Raw genomic sequence first — 19,950 nt, 5'->3', positions numbered from 1 at the left:
AATCCCAGCATGACTGATCTTGATAAGATTGCCACTAAGTGACTAATGGGTGGATATCATGTGTAATATGGATTTATTGAGCAAATGCATGACTCATGTCCTAGGCAGGAAGGAGCAGGACATGAGAGATTTCATCGGGCTACTTAAAACAGTAAGTAACTTAAAACTTAGGAATTATTTCTGGAATTTTACAATTAATGATTTTGGATAGATAACTGAAGCAGTCAAAATCGAAGCCTCACTGGGAGTGGTGACACAAGCCTTTAATCCCAGCCCTTGGGAGGTCGAGGTAAGAGAATCCCTGTGAGCTTGAAGCCACCCTGACTACAGAGTTAATTCCAGGTCAGCCTGGGCTACAGCGAGACCCTACCTCAACAAAATTTAAAAAAAATTTTATATATATATATATATGCACATACACATACATACATACATACACACACACACACACACACACACACACACACACACACACACCCTCAAAATCTCAGATACAAAACTTAATTTGAATGGGTCCATTGCATAAATTCAAAACCTGAAATGATAAAATTCTTAAAAGGAAACAAGCAAAATGCCTCATGAAACTTATTTGACAATAATTTTTTTTTTGAGGCAGAATATTACTCTAGCCTAGGCTGATCTGGAACTCATGCACCACCATGCTCTAAAATTCAAGCCTCATGGGATGGAGAGATGGCTTAGTGGTTAAGGAACTTGCCTGTGAAGCCTAAGGACCAATGTTTGACTTCCCAGAACCTATGTTAGCCAGATGCACAAGGTGACACATGCACAAGTCACACATGTGCACAAGGTGGCACATGCATCTGGAGTTCAACTGCAGTGGCTGGAGGTCCTGGTGTGCCAGTTCTTTCTCTCTCTCATAAAAGAAAAAAAAAAAAAGCAGGCTGGGGAAATGGCTTAGCAGTTAAGGCACTTGCCTGCAAAGCCAAAGAATCCAGTTTGATTCCCCAGGACCCACATAATCCATATGCACAAGGGGACACACACATCTGGAGTTCTTTTGCAGCAGCTGGAGGCCCTAGTGTGCCCATTCTCTCACTCCATGCCTATTTCTCTCTCTCTCAAATAAATAAATAAATAAATAAATAAATGCTGAGCTGGAGAGATGGCTTAGCTGTTAAAGTGGTTGCTTGTAAAGCCTAAGGACCTAGGTTTAATTCCCCAGTACTCATGTAAAAACCAGATGACCAAGGTGGCACATGTCTGGAACTCATTTGCAATGACTAAAAGCACTGGCATGCCCGTTCTCTATCTGTCCCCCCATAATAAATAAGTAAAATTTTTTTTAAATCCTCAGGAGCTGGGGTTGTGGCACATACCTTTAATCCCAGCACTCAGGAGACAGAGCTCTGTAGGAGGATCACAATGAGTTCAAGAATGGCATAGTGAATTCCAGGTCAGGCTGGACTAGAGTGAAACCCTACCTTGAAAAACAACAACAAAAAAAAGCCTCCAGGGCTGGAGAGATGGCTTAGCGGTTAAGCGCTTGCCTGTGAAGCCTAAGGACCCCGGTTCGAGGCTCGGTTCCCCAGGTCCCACGTTAGCCAGATGCACAAGGGGGCACACGCATCTGGAGTTCGTTTGCAGAGGCTGGAAGCCCTGGCGTGCCCATTCTCTCTCTCTCCCTCTGTCTTTCTCTCTGTGTCTGTCACTCTCAAATAAATAAATAAAATTTAAAAAAAAAAAAAGCCTCCGAAGCATCCCTGATAGTTGCTAGATTTGCCTGCCTGACACTAAGATTATAGGCACCACCACATCTGGCTTTTACATGGGTGCTGGGATCCAAACTCAGTTCTTCACACTTGCATGACAAGCTCTTTACCCACTGAGTCCCAAGCCCCAACAGTGTCACTGACTGATAATGGAAAAACCAAATCCATATAATGAATATTATCAAGAAGGAAGAAAATTCTGCCACATGTCATAACATGGTGAATATTGAGACATTCTTTAACCCCCTTTTTTTTTTTAACCGACTTATTGAGTGCACTGAAAGGGGCAGCTAGGGAATAACAAGAGGACTACCTGTTCCAGGCTTCGTGGGATTTGCAGGAAGCCTTTAGTAAAAGATCCCAGCAGATGATGACATCAAAATAAGAGAGTGAGTAAATGGGAGAGGAAAGGAGTATGACGGAGAGTGGAGTTGTGAAGGGGAAAGTGTCAGGGATTTATTGTCTATAATTATGGAAGTTGTCAATAATTAAAAATAAAAATAAAAAGATCCCAGCACTGGGGAGGATGAGGCAGGGGGATCACTGCGAGTTCAATGACAGCCTGGGAGTACTAAGTGAATTCCAGGTCAGCCTGGGCTAGAGTGAGATACTACCTTGAAAAACCAAAAAGGAAAAACACACACACACAAAATAGAAAGGCCAGGTATGGTGGTACAGACTTGTAACTCCAGCATCTGGGAGGTAAAAGCAGGATCAGTAGTTCAAGGTCCTCCTTGGTGGCTATACAACAAGTTAAAGACCATCCTCATTTGGAGCAAAGTGACAATAAGGATGAAGGAGACACCAAAAATTACCAGGGCTACATGACGGTCTTGTCTAAAAAACAAATATGGGTGTGAGGAATCCTGCAGAGCAAGAATCTATGATAAAATCCTGCCAATTTCCTCCTCAATCACAAGTCTTTGAACTTTACAGATCTCTACACTCACCCACATGGGCCACATGTGCTCCAGATATCCAGGGAAAGATCAGCCTGCAGAAATAATTCTCAGCAGGTACACTCACCACCCACAAAGCTGCTTGGGGCCAACCCAGTAACCAGCACAGGAATCCAATTCCACATCTGCTTACCATCCAAGATCCAATATAACAAGAATATGATGACGATGGCCCCTCCAAAAAGACTGGTAAATCTCCACGAGGAGGTCAGGGAGAGGCCAAGTTCTCACCATTCCAGAGGGATGAAATGAAGAACAGGAGAAAGGTGGCACTGGTTCTAGTTGCTAGGATTGAGAAATAAAGCTAGAATTCTTAAGTTTCAGACTACTTTTCTCTTCTTTGAGGAAAAATAAAGTATGAAATAGCAGGGGGAGTGGGGAAATGCCAGGGCTCAGAAGAATAGAACCAAATTTCTAGCCTTGCTTAGCCACTGGCATGATTTTGCAACTAGTTGTCCGAAGGACAAAACCTTGAAAGACACACAGAATCCAAGTGCTACCTATTTTTTATTAACATGGCACATAGGAAACAAAGTCGTATGGAGATTAAGTCCAGTACAAAGGTATAGCACCTAATGGAGAACTGCAATTACATGGTAAGAGATTATGCAATGAAGTACTTCCATCCAGGGCTCAAGAGCTGTAAGACCATCCCCATTTGGAAAGCAAAATGGCAATGAGTCAGGGCTCTACTTAGCGGCTGGATTCAAAGGTCAAGACCTACTTTCATCTGGGCCAAGGGTCTCTTGAATAATAAGAAAAACATCCAGTTGTGAAAGAAACACCAAAAGTTGTTTAGGAAAGCAATGCACAGGCCTGAGATCATATAACTGTTTCCTTATTCAAAGCTTCTAAATTCCAAGAAGCTATAGAATTAAGTGTAGATATGCTGATAAAAATTAAAACCATGGCACTAATAATTTTGTGTTAATAAATCTGTGTGTTGCTTATGGAAGAGGTGACAGAAAGAATGTAAGAGCCAAAAGAAGGGGAGGAGTGCTTTGTAATACTGTCTTGCAGACACAAAGTGGTGGTAGTATTCATGACCTCACAGAAGGTGATGCTACCTACACAGACCTGAATAACAGGGGGGGAATGACATCAAAATAAAAGAGATAATAGTTGGAAAGAGGGGATTCAGTGGAGAGGAGACTCAGGAAGGGGAAAAGGGACAGTGGTGGAGGGGATTATGATCATGATATATTGTGTATATGTACAAAGGTTGTCAGTAAAAAGTATGTTTAAAAACTTCAAGGCATGGGCTGGAGAGATGGCTTAGCAGTTAAGCGCTTGCCTGTGAAGCCTAAGGACCCCGGTTCGAGGCTCGGTTCCCCAGGTCCCACGTTAGCCAGATGCACAAGGGGGCACACGCATCTGGAGTTCGTTTGCAGAGGCTGGAAGCCCTGGCGCGCCCATTCTCTCTCTCTCCCTCTCTCTGTCTTTCTCTCTGTGTCAGTTGCTCTCAAATAAATAAGTTAAAAATTAAAAAAAAAAAAATGTAAGGCATGGTGACACACACCTTTAATCTCAGCACTCAGGAGGACAGAGGTTTAAAGCCAACCTGACACTACAGAGTGAGTTCCAGGTCAGCCTGGACTAAAGTGAAACTCTCTTGAAAAAAAACAATCAATAGGGCTAGAGAGACAGCTTAGTGGTTAAGGTGCGTGCCTGCCAAGTCTAAGGATCCAGGCTCAGCTCCCCAGAACCCATGTAAGACAGATATGCAAGGTGATATATACGCACAAGATGGCACACATATCTGAAGTTGGATTGTAGTAGCTAGAGGCCCTGTGCACCAATTCTCATTCTCTCTCTTTCATAAATAAAATAAAATTAAAAAAAAAAATCAATAAATAGCTGGGCGTGGTGGAACACGACTTTAATCTCAGCACTTGGGAAGCAGAGGTAGGAGGATTGCTATGAGTTTGAGGCCACCCTAAGACTTCATAGTGAATTCCAGGTCGGCCTGGGCTAGACTGAGACCCTACCTCGAAAAACCAAAGAAAAAAAATCAATAAATAGTCAGGTATGGTGGCACACACCCTTAATCCCAGCACTTGGGAGGCAGAGGTAGGAGGTTCACCATGAGTTCAAGGCCACGCTGAGACTACATAGTGAATCACAGGTCAGCCTGGGATAGAGTGAAAACCTACCTCACAAAACAAATAAACAAATGAAAATCAATAATTGGGGCTGGAGAGTGGTTAAGGCATTTGTCTGCAAAGCCTAAGGAGCCATGTTCAATTCTCTAGGTCCCATGTAAGCCACACTCACAAGGTGACACAAGCATGCAGTCTCTCATATGTGCACAAGGAATACCTCTGTAGTTTGAGTGCAGTGGCTAGAGGTCCTGATGCACCAATTCTCTCTTGCATTAAAAAAAAAAAAAAAAGTCCAGTCTGTTGGGCTTGCCTCAAAAAAAATTTTGTTAATCAATAAATAAATTTTAAAAATCTTTGTGCTTGGGCTGGAGAGCTGGCTTAGTGGTTAAGTGCTTCCTGTGAAGCCTAAGGACCCCAGTTCAAGGCTCGATTCCCCAGGACCCACGTTAGCCAGATGCACAAGAGGGCGCACGCATCTGGAGTTCATTTGTAGTGGCTGGTGGCCATGGTGCACCCATTCTCTCTCTCTCCCTGCCTTTCTCACTCTGTCGCTCTCAAATAAATAAATAATGAACAAAAAGATCTTTGTTCTTGCTGGGCATGGTGGCACACAGGAGGCACTTGGAGGCAGAGTTAGGAGGATCGCCAGGAGTTCAAGGCCACCCTGAGACTACACAGTGAATTCCAGGTCAGCCTGAAGTAGGAGTGAGACTCTACCTTGAAAAAAAATAATCCGTATACTGGGCTTCGGATGTAGCTCAGTGGAAGAGCACCTGTGCAGCACAGTGTTCTGGGCTGCAGCCTCAACACCTCCAGTACATTGTTAGTGTCGGCTACTGTATGTACTTTCAGGAAATGTGGTCAGATATGGCAGCACATGTCTATAATCCCAGCACTTTGTAGGTAAAGGCATGAAGCCTCACAAGTTTGAGGGCACCCTGGACTACATAACGTTTATGGACAGCCTGAGCTACATAGCAAGACCCAACCTTAAAAAAAAAAAGAGGATATGGACTAGAGAGATGGCTTAGTGACTAAGGTGCTTGTCCACAAAGCCTAAAGACGCAGGTTTGATTCCTCAAAACCCACATAAGCCAGATGCACAGGGTGGTACACAAGTCTAGAGATCGTGTGCAATGGTTGGAGGCCCTGGCGTGCTCCTTCTCTCTAATAAATAAATTAAAATAAAATGTTTTTTTAAATCCCTTTTAGCTGGTTGTGGTGGCACACACCTTTAATCCCAGCACTTGGGAGGGAGAGGTTGGAGGATCTCTGTGAGTTCCAGGCCAGCCTGAGACTACAGAGTGAATTCTAGGTCAGCCTGGGCTAGAGCAAGACCCTACCTTGAAGAAAAAAAAGAAGGGGCTGGAGATATGGCCTAGCACTTGCCTGTGAAGCCTAAGGACCCTGGTTCGAGGCTCGATTCCCCAGGACCCACATTAGCCAGATGCACAAGGGGGTGCATGTGTCTGGAATTCATTTGCAATGGCTGGAAGCCCTGGCACATCCATTCTCTCCCTCCCTTCTTTCTTCCTTCCCTCCCTCTCTCCCTCTCTCTCTCCCTCTCCCCCCCAGCTTCACCCTCTCACTCCTTTTTCTCTCTTTGTGTTGCTCTCAAATAAATAAATAAAAATAAATTAAAAAAAAACAGTGGCACATGTATCTGGAGTTTGTTTGCAGTAGCTGGATGTCCTGGCATGCCCATTCTCTCTCTCTCTCTTCCTCCCCCACTCTCTGTCTCTTTCTCTCAAATAAATAAAATATTTTTTAATATATATTATTTATTTGAGATAGAGAGAGAGAGGATGAGGGGAAAGAGAGAATGGACATACCAGGGCCTCCAGCTGCTGCCAACAAACTCCAGACACATGTGCACCTTGTGCATCTGATTTACGTGGGTCCTGAGGAATCGAACCTAGGTTGGCTTTGCAGGCAAGCGCCTTACCATCTCCCCAGCCCAATAAAATATTGTTTAATTTAAAATACAAAATTGGAGAGAGCTGGGCATAATTGCTCACACCTATAAATCCCAACACTCAAAAGCAGGAGGACTGCTACAAGTTTCAGGTCAGCCTGGACTACAGTGCAAAATTCTGTCTCAATAAACAAATATGGTCTGGGGTAGTGGTACACACCTCTAATCCCAGCACTCAGGAGACAGAGGTAGGAGGATTGCCATCACTTCAAGGCCACCCTGAGACTACGTAGTGAATTCAGGTCAGCCTGAGCTAGAGTGAGACCCAACCTTGAAAAACCAAAACTAAATAAGGGATAGTATTGTATATATGTAAATGATGAACAGATTACTGAGGGTGGAAAGGCCTAAGTGAAATCAGGGGAAGAGATTGAGTAAAGGAAGGGTGGAGGAAGATTAACTGAAGTCTAAGAGGTTATGAATAAGCCATATGGAAACCTACTTTTTTGGACAATGGCATACCCAGAAGCCATAGACTGTTAATAGAAAAGTTACAGTGGCAGGTATGTGATACCTTCCAGTGAGTTATTGGCCAGGGAGGTCCCTGATGCCCACAAAACATTACAGGCCATTGTCGAGGCCCTTGGCTTCCCACCAGGAATAGATGGTAAAACCCTATTGCTGAAGACTCCACATATTTGGGCTGCAAGGTCACTGAGAAATCCTGCTAGAGCAGAACTGAAAACTTCGTCACTGTAACCAGCTGACAGAAAGCTGGAAAAAGCTATGTTGCATGCAGCCCTATGGGAGAAAGAAGTCACCAGTGTTGATAAACAACAGTGGACAATGCAAGGATTATGTTTGGCCACCCAGGCCAAATGAGCCAATAGGTGTGTTTGGGTCTCTCTCTTTTAAGTAATAAAAAGCAAGCTGGGCATGGTGGTGCACGCCTTTAATCCCAGCACTTGGGAGGCAGAGGTAGGAGGATTGCCATGAGTTTCAGGCCACCCTGAGACTACATATTGAATTCCAGGTCAGCCTAGGCTAGAGTGAGACTTTACCTCAAAAAATAAATAAGCATATAAATAAAACAAAAAAGTAAATGGGGGGCTGGAGAGATGACTTAGCGGTTAAGTGCTTGCCTGTGAAGCCTAAGGACCCCGGTTCGAGGCTCAATTCCCCAGGACCCACGTTAGCCAGATGCACAAGGGGGCACACACGTCTGGAGTTCGTTTGCAGTGGCTAGAGACCCTGGTGCGCCCATTCTCTCTCTCTCTCTCTCTCTCTCTCTAACTGCCTCTTTCTCTGTCATTCTCAAATAAATAAATAAAAATACACAAAATATTTTTAAAAAGTAGATAGGGGGCTGAAGAGATGGCTCAGTGATTAAGATGCTTACTTGCAAATCCTAACAATTGGAGTTCAATTCCCCAGTACCCACATAAAGCCAGATCCACAAAGTGACACATGCATCTGGAGTTCATTTGCAGCAGCTAGATGCCCTAGTATGCCCATTCTCTCTCTTTCTCTCTGACAGGCATGGTGGTGCACACCTTTAATCCCACCATTCAGGAGAAGGAGGTAGGAGGATCCACTATGAGTTTAAGGCTACCTTGAGACTACATAGTGAATTCCAGGTCAGCCTGGGCTAGAGAACCTACCATGAAAAACAAAAATAACCTGGGAGTGGTGGTGCATGCATGCTCCAGCCCACCATGAGACTACAAAGTGAATAGGTCAGTCTGAGCTAGAGGGAGACCCTACCTTGAAAAATCAAAATAAATAAATCAATAAATAAAAACAGTAGCCGGGCATGGTGGCACACATCTTTAATCCCAGCACTTGGGAGGTAGGTGGATCACCATGCATTCAAGGCCACCCTGAGACTACATCCTGAATTCCAGGTCAGCCTGGACTAGAGTAAAACCTTACCTCAAAAACCCAATAAAACAAAATAACCCTAACCCCAAAAATGACTGGAGACATGGCTCAGTGGTTAAGGTACTTGCCTTCAAACAATGACACAGGTTTTATTCCCCAGTACCTACATAAAGCCAGATGAACAAAGTGTTGCATGCATCTGGAGTTGACTTGCAATGGCTTGAGGCCCTAGTGCACCTATTCTCTGCCTTGCAAATAAATAAATAAAATTAAAAAAAAAAAAAAAAACAGAGGGCTGAAGAGATAGCTTAGCAGTTAAGGTGCTTTGCCTGTAAAGCCTAAGGACACAGGTTTGATTCCCCAGTGCCCACGTAAGCCAGATGCACAAGGTGGCACATGCATCTGGATTTCATTTGCAGCAGTACCTTGTGTGTATGTATGGAGATTACCAATAAAAAGTTTTTTAAAAGCTGGGCATGTAGGAGAATCGCTGTGAGTTCAAGGCCACCCTGAGATTACATAGTAAATTCTAGGTCAGCCTGATCTAGACTGAAACCCTACCTTGAAAAACCAAAAACAAAACAAAACAAAAAAATTTAAGACTCAGCATAATGTATTGGATTTATAGAAGTTATTAAAGTATTGCCAGTCATGTGGCACACATCTTTAATCCCAGCACTCAGGAGGCAGAGGTAGGAGGATCCCTGTGAGTTCAAGGCCACTTTGAGACTCCATAATGAATTCCAGGTCAGCCTGGGCTACAGCAAAACCTTACCTTGAGAAAATAAAAAAATAAAAAAATAAATAAAGTGTTAAGGCATTTTTTAAATCAGGCTATTTGAAGAAGTACTAAAATAATTAAAGGAAAGTGACTAACTTATAAATTCTATTTAAAATTTTCAAATGAGTGTAATTAGATATTCAAATGAGGCCAATATTAATCAAAAGGTCCTTCAAAATAATTGTCAACATTTTCTAGAATTCTAAATAGACTGGAAAGAGTGAAAAGTGTAGTGCTTTATTATTAATTTTATACTGATGATTATCATGTAGTAAGGGAAATCACTCAGAGAAGCATCCGTCACTAATAGCCAGACATTCCCGTCAGTAACTGCAGATGTTGAAGACTCGGCTGACCAGTGACAGACAGGAAGGAGGAAAGCAGCACACGCATTCAGACTAGGCATGACTCAGCACAGCTAGCTCTTGGAATTTTCCCGCAGCCTCAGCCTCAGATGTCATGCCGAATGTTGGTCAGGAGAGGAGCTGACACTGGAGTCTGGAACAGCCCACACTCACGCAGCCAGTGGAAGCACCCATCTAGCAGTCCACAATCCCCACCCCTCCTCGGAAGGCAAACCAGGACAAGGAGGTAACAAGAACACAGGCTGAGGTGGGTAGGGAAGACCCAGGTTTCTGCCTTCTGGTGTGGTGCTTAACAACAGCCCACACCCACCTCCTCAGATCCCCAGGAGAAAGTCACAGAGCAGGAAGGCCCCAGCTTAGATGACAGAGACCTGGTTACCGTAACTAAGGAAAGCTCTGGGGAATCTGTAGGACTTGGGAACTGAGAGCTGAACAAGCTCTGACAAACTAAAATGACCTGGCCTTCCAAATGATGGACCTGCGGAAGCCATTAGAAAAAGACAACAGCCTTAAAAACACTGGGAGCCGACTTGCTGGCACATGCACTTAGTACCAGCCCTAAGGAGGTTTGAAGTAGAATCACCATGAGTTCAAGGCCAGCCTGGGGCTACACAGTGAGTTCCTAGTTGACCAGGGTAGAGAAAGAGAGAGAACGACCATGCAAGGCAGAGGACTGGAAACAAAACAATAATGGAGGAGCAGGGGGATATCTTGGGCTCTGCGCATGAGCCTTCTCCAGGCTCTGGTTTCAGGCATATTACCCAGAACCTCCACCCCTTCTGACAGGGTGCAAGCAAGAGAAATGACATCCAATTCTACCAACCAAGAATAAGTGGCCAAGGGCTGGAGAGATGGCTTAGCGGTTAAGCGCCTGCCTGTGAAGACTGAGGACCCCAGTACAAGGGTCGATTCCCCAAGGACCCACGTTAGCCAGATGCCCAAGGGGGCACACGCATCTAGAGTTCATATGCAGTGGTTGGAGGCCCTGGCGTGCCCATTCTCTCTCCCTCCCTTCCTCCCTCCCTCTTTCTCTCTCTGTCGCTCTCAAATAAATAACTAAAAGAATAAGTGGCCAGAGCAATCAGCTACAAGAGGACAGCAGAGATATGGAGGGTGGAACTCATCCACAGAGGAGACCATTCCCACCAGGTACCCATCTGCCCTTTCTCTACCAGCTAGCTAGCTAGATTTCTTTCTTTCCTTCATTCTTTTATTTTATTTGAGAGAGAGAGAATGGGCCTGCCAGGGCCTCTAGTCACTGCAAACGAACTCCAGATACATGCCACCATGTTCATCTGCTTATGTGGGAACTGGGGAATCAAACCTGGGTCCTTAGGCTTCAGAAATGTCTTAACCACTAAGCCATCTCTCTAGCCCTATTTTTTAACCATACCATGAGCATCCTTTTTTATTATTCAAAGACAAAACACATAGATATGAAATGAACCCTATCTCCACTAGCTCTCTAAGTAGACTGTAGTGGAGTGGAAAACAGCCACCGCTGGCCCAAGGCCTGAGACAAGAGGAGTGTAGAAAATCTCAAAGGAAACCATCTCTTGGGTCACAAGGGACAGACGCCCTGAGAAAATTCCCTACACAATGCTTGGAAAGCCAAGAAAAATCCTGCACAGTGGAATTTCCCCTCCACAATGAATGTGAATGCTGGGGAAAGTTGAGCTACAAACTACTCAAGGCCCCTAGCTGTGAAACAAGGAGAGCAGCAGTCTTAAACGCAGGAGAAGATTGGCCAGGCTGTTCTTGCAAACCAGCAGGAGACTGGACTAGGGTTAAAAGGTGGCCCCGCCCAGCCTCTTGGAATTTAAACTGAGCAGATGCAACTGGATCTCCTAGCCACCTGCAACCCAGGGAAATCTGCAATGGAGAAACTACCAAAGGCCACAGGTCATCAAGGGCAGTGTTGCTTTGGGGCACAAGAGAGAAGAGAGAAGGGAACAACTGTACCTTGTGTCTGACAGAAGCTAGAAAAGGGGTCAATGAGCTGGTAGAGTCATCCTTCAGGTCGCAGCATGGCACAGATGTCTATATCCACAGTACTTAAAAGAAAGGGTCTTCAAAGAGGCTGTTCATGGGGGATGCTTCCTGTAGGTCATCACTACCACCACCACCCCCCCTTGCCCAGCTTCCCAAGCCACAACCATTTAGAAGGGCCTCCTGCTCTAACTGGCCAGCTGCCAACTGCAGCCAGTAGGGAGCCAGATGTTACTTTCCTGTGAAAATCTAGGAAAAAAAAGATCAAGATGAAGTGGAGATTTCCAAAAACCAGAGTGTGGCCTTTTGTATCGACTAAATGTGAGACATGATCTGCTGGGACTAGAGTGTTCACAAAGATCCCAACACACAACTCTAGCCTGGGTTCAGGCACAGGACTCACCGTTAGTGTTCTGTCAGCTATCCAGGAGGCAGATGCTATCTAAAGTAAGAGAGAGGGAAAAAAAAAAAAAACTGTTATGCTCATTTCTTCAGGCACTCCCAGAAAACCTAAGAGTATCAAAAACATTGGTTTAGAAACCTCAAATGGCTTGTTCCATGAGGGCAACCACAGTACCCCAGCTCTGTTGACCAGTTGCCTGGGCCCCACCTCTTGCTGCTCTGCCACCCACTCGTCTATAAAATGGCAGTAGCAATACCCACCTCACAGGCTCTGGGGACATCTGATAAGGTAACATACAAAGGCCACACACCTCCTGGGCCTACTAGCACAGGACCGAAACTCCAACTACTTGGGAGGCTGAGGCAAGAGGATCCCAAGCTCAAAGCCAGCCTGGAAAACTTAGAGTCTGGCTCAAAAGAAAATGTTAAAAGAGGATCCAGCAGGCATGGTGGCACATGCCTTTAATCCCAGCATTAGAGAGCCAGAGATAGGAAGATGGCCATGAGTTCAAGGTCAGCCTGGGCCATAGAGACCCTACCTTGAAGAAAAAAAAAAAAAAAAAAGAAAAAAGGATTGAGACGCACCTCTGTGGTAGGGTATCTACCAAGCATACATGATGCACTAGGCTCAATCCCTAATGATGAGGAGAAAAGGACACTCTGGCTTGTTATTGAATTGCTAAGGTAAAAGCATGAGATACCAATTACATTTATTCATAATAGTAAAAACAAAATTTGCCAGGGTGGTGGCCTTTAATCCCAGCACTTGCGTGGCTCAAGTAGGAGGATCGCTGTGAGTTCGAGGCCAGCCTGCCACATGGTTTATTCCAGGTCAGCCTGAGACTCTGCCTCAAAAAAAAAAAAAAAAAAAAAGTGATCACAATGAGAAGAACAGATAGGGGTCTATGACCTCCAAGGTCAGTGTTTGGTGTCCCGACATAAGGGTTAGGTTTAAGTAGAGGGCAAGAGGTACTAGGCATTCCTGGTCAAGGTGTGGCCTCACTCATCACTGACCCATCATCACTGTCTCAGCTGCAGTCTCTCCTTCTAGATGGGCAGGTCAACTGTGTGAAGTCTCTCCCTAAGAGACAAGTTCCTCCTCTGGCTGACACCAGACTTCGTCTTTTCCCTTCCTCGGGCATGAGAGTTCTGGAGAATTTTTAATTCATTGGGGCCCATTGTTTCAATAGTCTGGTTGCATAAAGATCTACCTTTGGAATATCTTCTTTCCTGTCAAATGGTTACAGAAGGCCCCGTGCAAGTGTGAGCACAGCCTCATTCATAGTGAATTCTAGGTCAGCCTGGACTAGAGTGAAAATCTACCTAAAAAATAAAATGCAGCTGGGCATGGTGGCACACACCTTTAATCCTAGCACTCTGGAGGCAGAGATAGGAGGATCGTCATGAGTTTGATGCCACCCTGAGAATACAGAGTGAATTCCAGGTCAGCCTAGGTTAGCGTGAAACCCTACCACCAAACAAACAAACAGACAAACAAAAAAAGGCAAAAAGAACTATTAAAGTAAGTATTTAAATAAAACACTAGTCTAGACCCTCTACACAAGAACAAGAAGTTCTAGAAACTTTTTTTTTTTCAAGGTAGGACCTCTCGCTGGCCCAGGTTGATCTGAAATTCACTATGTAGTCTCAGAGTGGCCTCTAACGCACGGTGATTCCCCAACCTCTGCCTCCTAAGTGCTGGGATTAAAGGTGTCCACCACCATGCTGGGCTACAGAAACAGCTTTATCTCAAGTGCTTTCTCTTACAGCTCGCCTCCATCCAGCCCCAGGTGCACTTTCTCCAAACAGCTGCTTCTAATAATCAAGAGCTACCTGCACTGCCTCTCTGGCTCCTATCTCACTGTGCAACTTGACACTAATGAAGAACTGTCTTATGTGACCTGCAATGTGTCCCCTTTTTTCCAGACTCTTTCCTCTGATCTTTCCTGCAGAGGCCATTTCCTGCCTTGCTTAAGAGTGCACCCAGTGTTTAAGCCCCTGGGGCCCAAGCCACTTTGGTGGGGGGGGGGTTACAGACTATTTCTTTTCCAAAGGCCACACCTGTGAGGAAGCTCAAGCCACAGCAAAATGAAGACAACAGCAGCAAACTAGCTTTCTTACAGAAAACCAGCTGCCTCTAGGTTATGTCCCATTGAAGTTGAACATTTGGGGCATTCAACGCAATGAAATATTACTGAATGAATGCCTTGCACAGGGAACCATGCCAGAAGACACAGCCTGCCCCAAAAGTGCCAAAAAAGCAAATTATGTTGTTAAGGATCAACTTTTGAAGGCAAAAGTGGGATGAAACATGAGAGGTATGCTAGCAGGGACCCTGAGCCCAGGGCCCGTTTCAGCCATGCCATTTCCTAGATGTGTGATTCTGAACTGAATTATCTCACCTCACTGCATACTATCGCATAGTAGGAATATATACAGGTTGGCTTTTATTGTTAATGTCATCATTGTAAGAGAAAGCCCACATCCAACTGAATAGATTTGGCAAGCTTAATACAGAAAACGCCTGCATCTTGGAGATTAATTTTTTTAAGAGAGGTTTTTCTTTTTTTTTTTTTTTTTGGTTTTTCGAGGTAGGGTCTCACTCTGGTCCAGGCTGACCTGGAATTAACTCTGTAGTCTCAGGGTGGCCTTGAACTCATGGCGATCCTCCTACCTCTGCCTCCCGAGTGCTGGGATTAAAGGCGTGCACCACCACGCCCGGCTTGGTTTTTCTTTTTTTAAAGCTTTTGTTTAGTTTTACTTATTTATTTGAGAGCAACAGACAGAGAAAGAAGAGGCAGAGCGAGAAAGGGAATGGGCACACCAGGGCCTCCAGCCACTGCAAACAAACTCCAGATGCATGTGCCACCTTGTGCATCTATCTGGCTTACGTGCGTACTGGGGAGTCGAGCTTTGAACCGGGGTCCTTAGGCTTCATAGGCAAGTGCTTAACTGCTAAGCCATCTCTCCAGCCCAAGATTAATTTATTTTTGTAAATATTTTTATTTACTTATTTATAAGCAGAGAGATAAGAAAATGAGGATGAGTGCACCAGGGCCTCTTGCCACAGCAAATGAACTCCATATGCATGCACCACTTTGTACATATGGCTTTCTGTGGGTACGGGGAAATTGAACCTGGACCAGCAGCTTTGCAAGCAAGTGCCTTTAGCTGCTAAGCCATCTCCCCAGCCTGTGTAGAGTAATTTAATTTTGTAGCACAGGAGGAAAGGCCCTGCAAAAAACAAGATCACCAGAAACAAGTGCAGGAGGGACACTCAGGAGTTTAGGGAAACATCAGACAGTCTCATAATGAGAAGATGAGAGGCAGAAGAGGTGACCTGTAGATCAGGGTCAAGGAATCAATGGTGGGGGGGAGGAACCTCGTTAAGTAGAATCACATTAGTCTTATTTTGTTGAGACAGGATCTCACCATGTGTGTTTGCAACTGTCCTCTAACTCTTGATCCTCCTGTCTCAGCCTCCCAGGTGTTGGGATTACAAGCATGCACTATTATGCCCGGCCACATTAGAGTCTTAAATGCCAAATTTAGGAAAGCTTGACATTCAACAAGAAGAAATGGTTTGTTGTAGCAATTTCCCATCCCCCATTCCCAGACCACCCCCCCCCCCCCCCCCCCCGTCAGGTGGCTACAGCTGACACTAGAAGACAGCTAAAACACAAGGGTGGAGGGTCTCCAGTCAGGCCCAGGTGAGGCCTCAGACAATGAGCAGGCACCAGGACCCATTTCTGCAAAGGATGTCTCTGGATGAGAAAGAAACCCCAGGGCTGCTTCTCCACACAACTGCCTCTAACACTTGGGAATAACCGCACTCTGGCTTCTCAGACACTGGTCTATCTCACTGCAAGTTGGCACTAATGGGCTGGCAGTCAGGTACTTTTTTGGGGAACAACAAAAGAGAGGTCCATTCAAAAGAGGTAAGATGCTGCCACAGGCACCCAAAGAGACCATGGCCATTGCCACAAACTTCATCTTCCCCAGCTTGCGCCCTGCTCTCCTCACTGGCTCTCAATTGGAGCCAATTCCTACTAATTGATCCAAAACATTATTAAGCACCTTTTGGTTCCTAGGACAATGTTAGGGACTGTGAGGACAATGAAGAGGGACACAGAGAGTGGTGACATGGGATTGGGGAAGACAAGCACCCAGTACAGCACTCTGGGGTGCTTAAGGGAAATGGAAAGAAGTGTGGAGGAGCTGGGTGTGAATTTGTAACCTAGCACTAGTGCAGTAGATGCAGGATCAGGCGTTCAAGGCCAGCTTAGACTCTGTATGACCCTGTGTCAAGAAGCAGCAGCAGCAAAAGCGAGGAGGAGGAGAAAGAAGATGGGCAGCCTATATTGTACACCAAAGGTGGAGGGACTCACCATGGGCTGCCAGCTTTCTTCGGGGGAGATCCCGGAGGTAGAACAGACACAGGAAGGGATCAGCTGTGCTGCAGCAGGAGTCCACAGAGTGGGGCAAGAAGATAAAGTGCAGAAGGGCTCAATGGGGCAAGTTGGGGAGACTTTGGAGAGCTGCCTAAATTGATTCAAAACACAGAGATTGAGCAACCATAGTACCCTTTCCCTAAGGGCAGGGCACAGGGCAGTCATGAAGAAACAAAGAAGAGGTTGGAGTGTAGCTCAATGGGTGAGCACGAGCTTAACATGCTCAAGGCCCTGGGTTCCATCCCGAGCATCATAGACCAAAGCCCAAAACAGGATGGCTGCTCTCAAGGAGCTTGCCAGAACACAAATGGATACAATCTGCAGCTCAGAACCTCCTGCTGGTCCTCAGACCCAACCCAAGCACACAACTGTCTCTGGCCTCAGCTCCCCTGCAATATTGCAAACTAGTGCCATCCCTGCTTGCGTTTCCTGTAGAGACCCAAATTTTTCACACTGATCTGACAAGTACTATTGCCCCACATTCTCCTTCCACCTTCCTCAGCCTTCCTCCTTGGGGTTCTACTTATTGAAAGCTCACCCCTCTTCTAAAATAAAAATATTTGCAGCTCAACTCCAACCACAAAGACATCCATCACACACCTCCTCGGTGAAGCCAGCTCAAATCCATCCCTCTCAGCCCTGAAGCCAGTCCATTTCTCCTCTCCTTGCTCCAGTGATGGGTCTGCCCTAATTTGTTGGGCTCTACCAAATTTCCTTTCCTCCACCTCCTTTTTCACACCTTCCTCTCACCTACTTTCTACAGCCAGCTGTGACACGCTGACCTGCTGCTTTTCTCTAACCAGTTCATTAACAATTCTAAGACAAGAGACTGACCTCATCCCCAAGGTCATCTCTCTACACCCTTCCAGGGCTCTGCAGGCAGCAGAAGTGTAAAATAATGTGATTAAGAATTGAAGAGCTGGGGGTTGGAAAGATGGCTCAGCAGTTAAGGCACCTGCCTGCAAAGCCTAACAACCCGGGTTCGATTCCCTAGCACCCACATAAAGCCAAATTTTAGAAGAGGGGTGAGCACAAAATGACACATGCATCTGGAACTCCCATGCAGTGGCTAGAAGCCCCGATATGCTCATTCTTTCTGTGGCTCTCTATCTTTCTCTGCTTGCAAGTGGATAAAAATATTTTTAAAAAGAATTTTTATTAAAATAATAATAATTCAAAGCCAGATGTGCTAGTGCACACCTTTAATCCCAGCACTAGGTTGGCAGAGGTAGGAGGACTGCCCTGAGTTTGGGGCCAGCCTGAGAGTACATAGTGAATTCCAGGTCAGCCTGGGCTAGAGCAAGACCCTACGTCGAATGGGGGAAAAAAAAAATTCAAGAGCTGGAAGCACGCCTTTAGTCCCAGAAGGCTGGGGAAAGAGGATTGGTGTGAGTTCAAGGCCAGCCTGGGCTAGAGTGAAACCTTGCCTCAAAAAAAAGTTCAAGAGCTGGAGTATAACTGGTGCCTGAAATTCCAGCATTTAGGGGAAGAGGCAGGAGGATAACGAGTTCAAAGCCACACTGGGTTACATAGCAAGACCCTGTCTCAAAAAAAAAAAAAAAAAAAAAGTGAAGACTTAAGAGCAGGCAAATTCAACAGCAACACGGTAGCTGCAAGTGGGTAGAAAGCTCAGCACATCACCCCCAGATCAAGAATTTGCATCATATAAAGGGAAAGGGTGACATGCAAGAGAGGCTAGCCAGGACTGCTGGTGGCAGTGGGTAAAGGAGCAACAGGGAAGGCACATGGCAAAGACTCGGGCTCTACTTTGCTCTAGCAAGTACTGGCGCCTCTCCAAACCTCAGTTTTCTCGGGAGCAGAATGGGGGACAATGAACCCTGGCCTTTCTCTCACAAAATGAAGAGACTAAAAGTCAGACTCTTAAGACTTTCCGAGCTGACAGAGACCTTTAGAAATCTGGCTTGATTCCACAGCCTGAGTGCCGAGAAAGGAGCTCTCCAAAGGTAGAACAACTTGCTCAAAGTACACAGGGCAAGTCACGCTGAGAGGAACCTGCAGGGCGAGTCCTCCAAGCCAGGGTTCTGGCGGTGCGTGTACCCAGAGGGGCAATTCCCAAGCCCACTCTATAAACTGATTCAGAGCTGTCGAAATAACGGGCTGAGCGCAGCCGCGCCTCGTGGGAGTCAATCACTACATCTGGGCGCCTGCAGCTTCCTTCCACACCTGCACCAAAGTGGAACTCGGGGACTCCCAGGAGCTTTCCGCCCCGGAGACGCAGCGCTGGCACCTGGAACAAGGGAAAGCCTCGCGCACACACACAGTCACGGTTTCCATACATCTGGAGATGACGGGAACCTTGGGCGTCCTATTCTGTCAGACTTTGCGTACGAGTCCTTCAAAGGACCTAGCGCGAGACATCTGGGGGCTCAATGCGTCAGTTTCTCCATCTGCAAAATGGGCTCTTGAGCAGGACTAAGGCCACCCGGCCAGCCGCCAGCGGAGGAGGAGCGAGGCTGCGCTACTCCAGAGGGATGCTCTCGGGGCGGAGGGCCCCAGCGCCGGCGGCAGGGGGGAGGGGGCGGGCCCACACCGACCTCGTCCCCGAGGGAGGGGGAGGGACGGCGCACGTCTGGTCGCGTCTCGGTCTCGCGCCGCCCGTGGCGGTCTCCTCCAGCCGTCACTCGCGGAGCCTTTGCGCGCGCGTAGACCCTTACATAAGCGTCCCTGGGGCCGGCGCCGACGCACGCCTACCCGGTTCCGACCTGCCTCAGGAAGAGGAAGGTGCGGAGCGCCGCGGACACTCACCTCCGCCCCGCAGCCGCAAGTCGTCGTCGCCGCCGCTACCGCCGCCGCTACCTCCACTGACAGGGAACAGCTGCGGTCTCCGCGCAGCCGAACTTGCTGAGGTCCCAGCCCCGCCTCCCAGACTTCCTATTGGTCCAGACAGCCCAGCCCCTCCTTCTATTGGCCAGGACTCTCCGTCATTCACTGCTCCCTCCCTCTCCGGACTCCTCCCTGCATCCACCTACCCTTCTCATTTAAGCCTTGGCGCCCCACGTCAGCCCCGCCCCTCGCGTCTCCGGCAGGCTTCTGGATTGGTCCACAGGCGTGGAGAGCCCGCCCCCCGGCGCGCCACCGCCTACTCCCTAGTCTTGAAAAAACCTCACGTGGGCGGCCCGGGGTGGCCCTAGCCCGCAATAGGCGGAAGTGGTTGGGCTCCGACGCGCCGTGATTGGCTGTCGGTGGGGGTGGGGACGTGCGATTCATTCACCCGGGTAGCACGTGTCTCCCCGAACCGCAATCACAACAGAGGCGCCCCGGCTCCCGCATCCGGCTAGACGCAGGTGCACCGTAGTAAATGGAGAGGAGGTCGCCAGGAAAAAGTGTTAGCGAAGGGCAGGAGGAAGGAGA

At 46.8% G+C, this 19,950-nt stretch overlaps 1 protein-coding gene across 1 annotated transcript in view; it reads right to left on the bottom strand.

Annotated features, from left to right (window-relative positions):
• Pc (pyruvate carboxylase) overlaps positions 1-19,421 on the bottom strand; it is a 147,820-nt gene extending 128,399 nt beyond the window's left edge. The window contains exons 1-2 of the mRNA XM_004656741.3: positions 19,345-19,421; positions 12,129-12,167 (exon numbers count right to left, since the gene is read on the bottom strand). The gene's annotated coding sequence lies outside the window, so the exon portion shown is untranslated. The remainder of the gene's footprint in view (positions 1-12,128; positions 12,168-19,344) is intronic.
• Positions 19,422-19,950: the final 529 nt, after the last annotated feature.

This window comes from Jaculus jaculus, chromosome 1 (assembly GCF_020740685.1).
Source record: "Jaculus jaculus isolate mJacJac1 chromosome 1, mJacJac1.mat.Y.cur, whole genome shotgun sequence".
Classification (NCBI taxonomy): domain Eukaryota; kingdom Metazoa; phylum Chordata; class Mammalia; order Rodentia; family Dipodidae; genus Jaculus; species Jaculus jaculus.
Note: the sequence above shows the minus strand (reverse complement) of the source record. Positions and strands in the feature narration are given on the sequence as shown.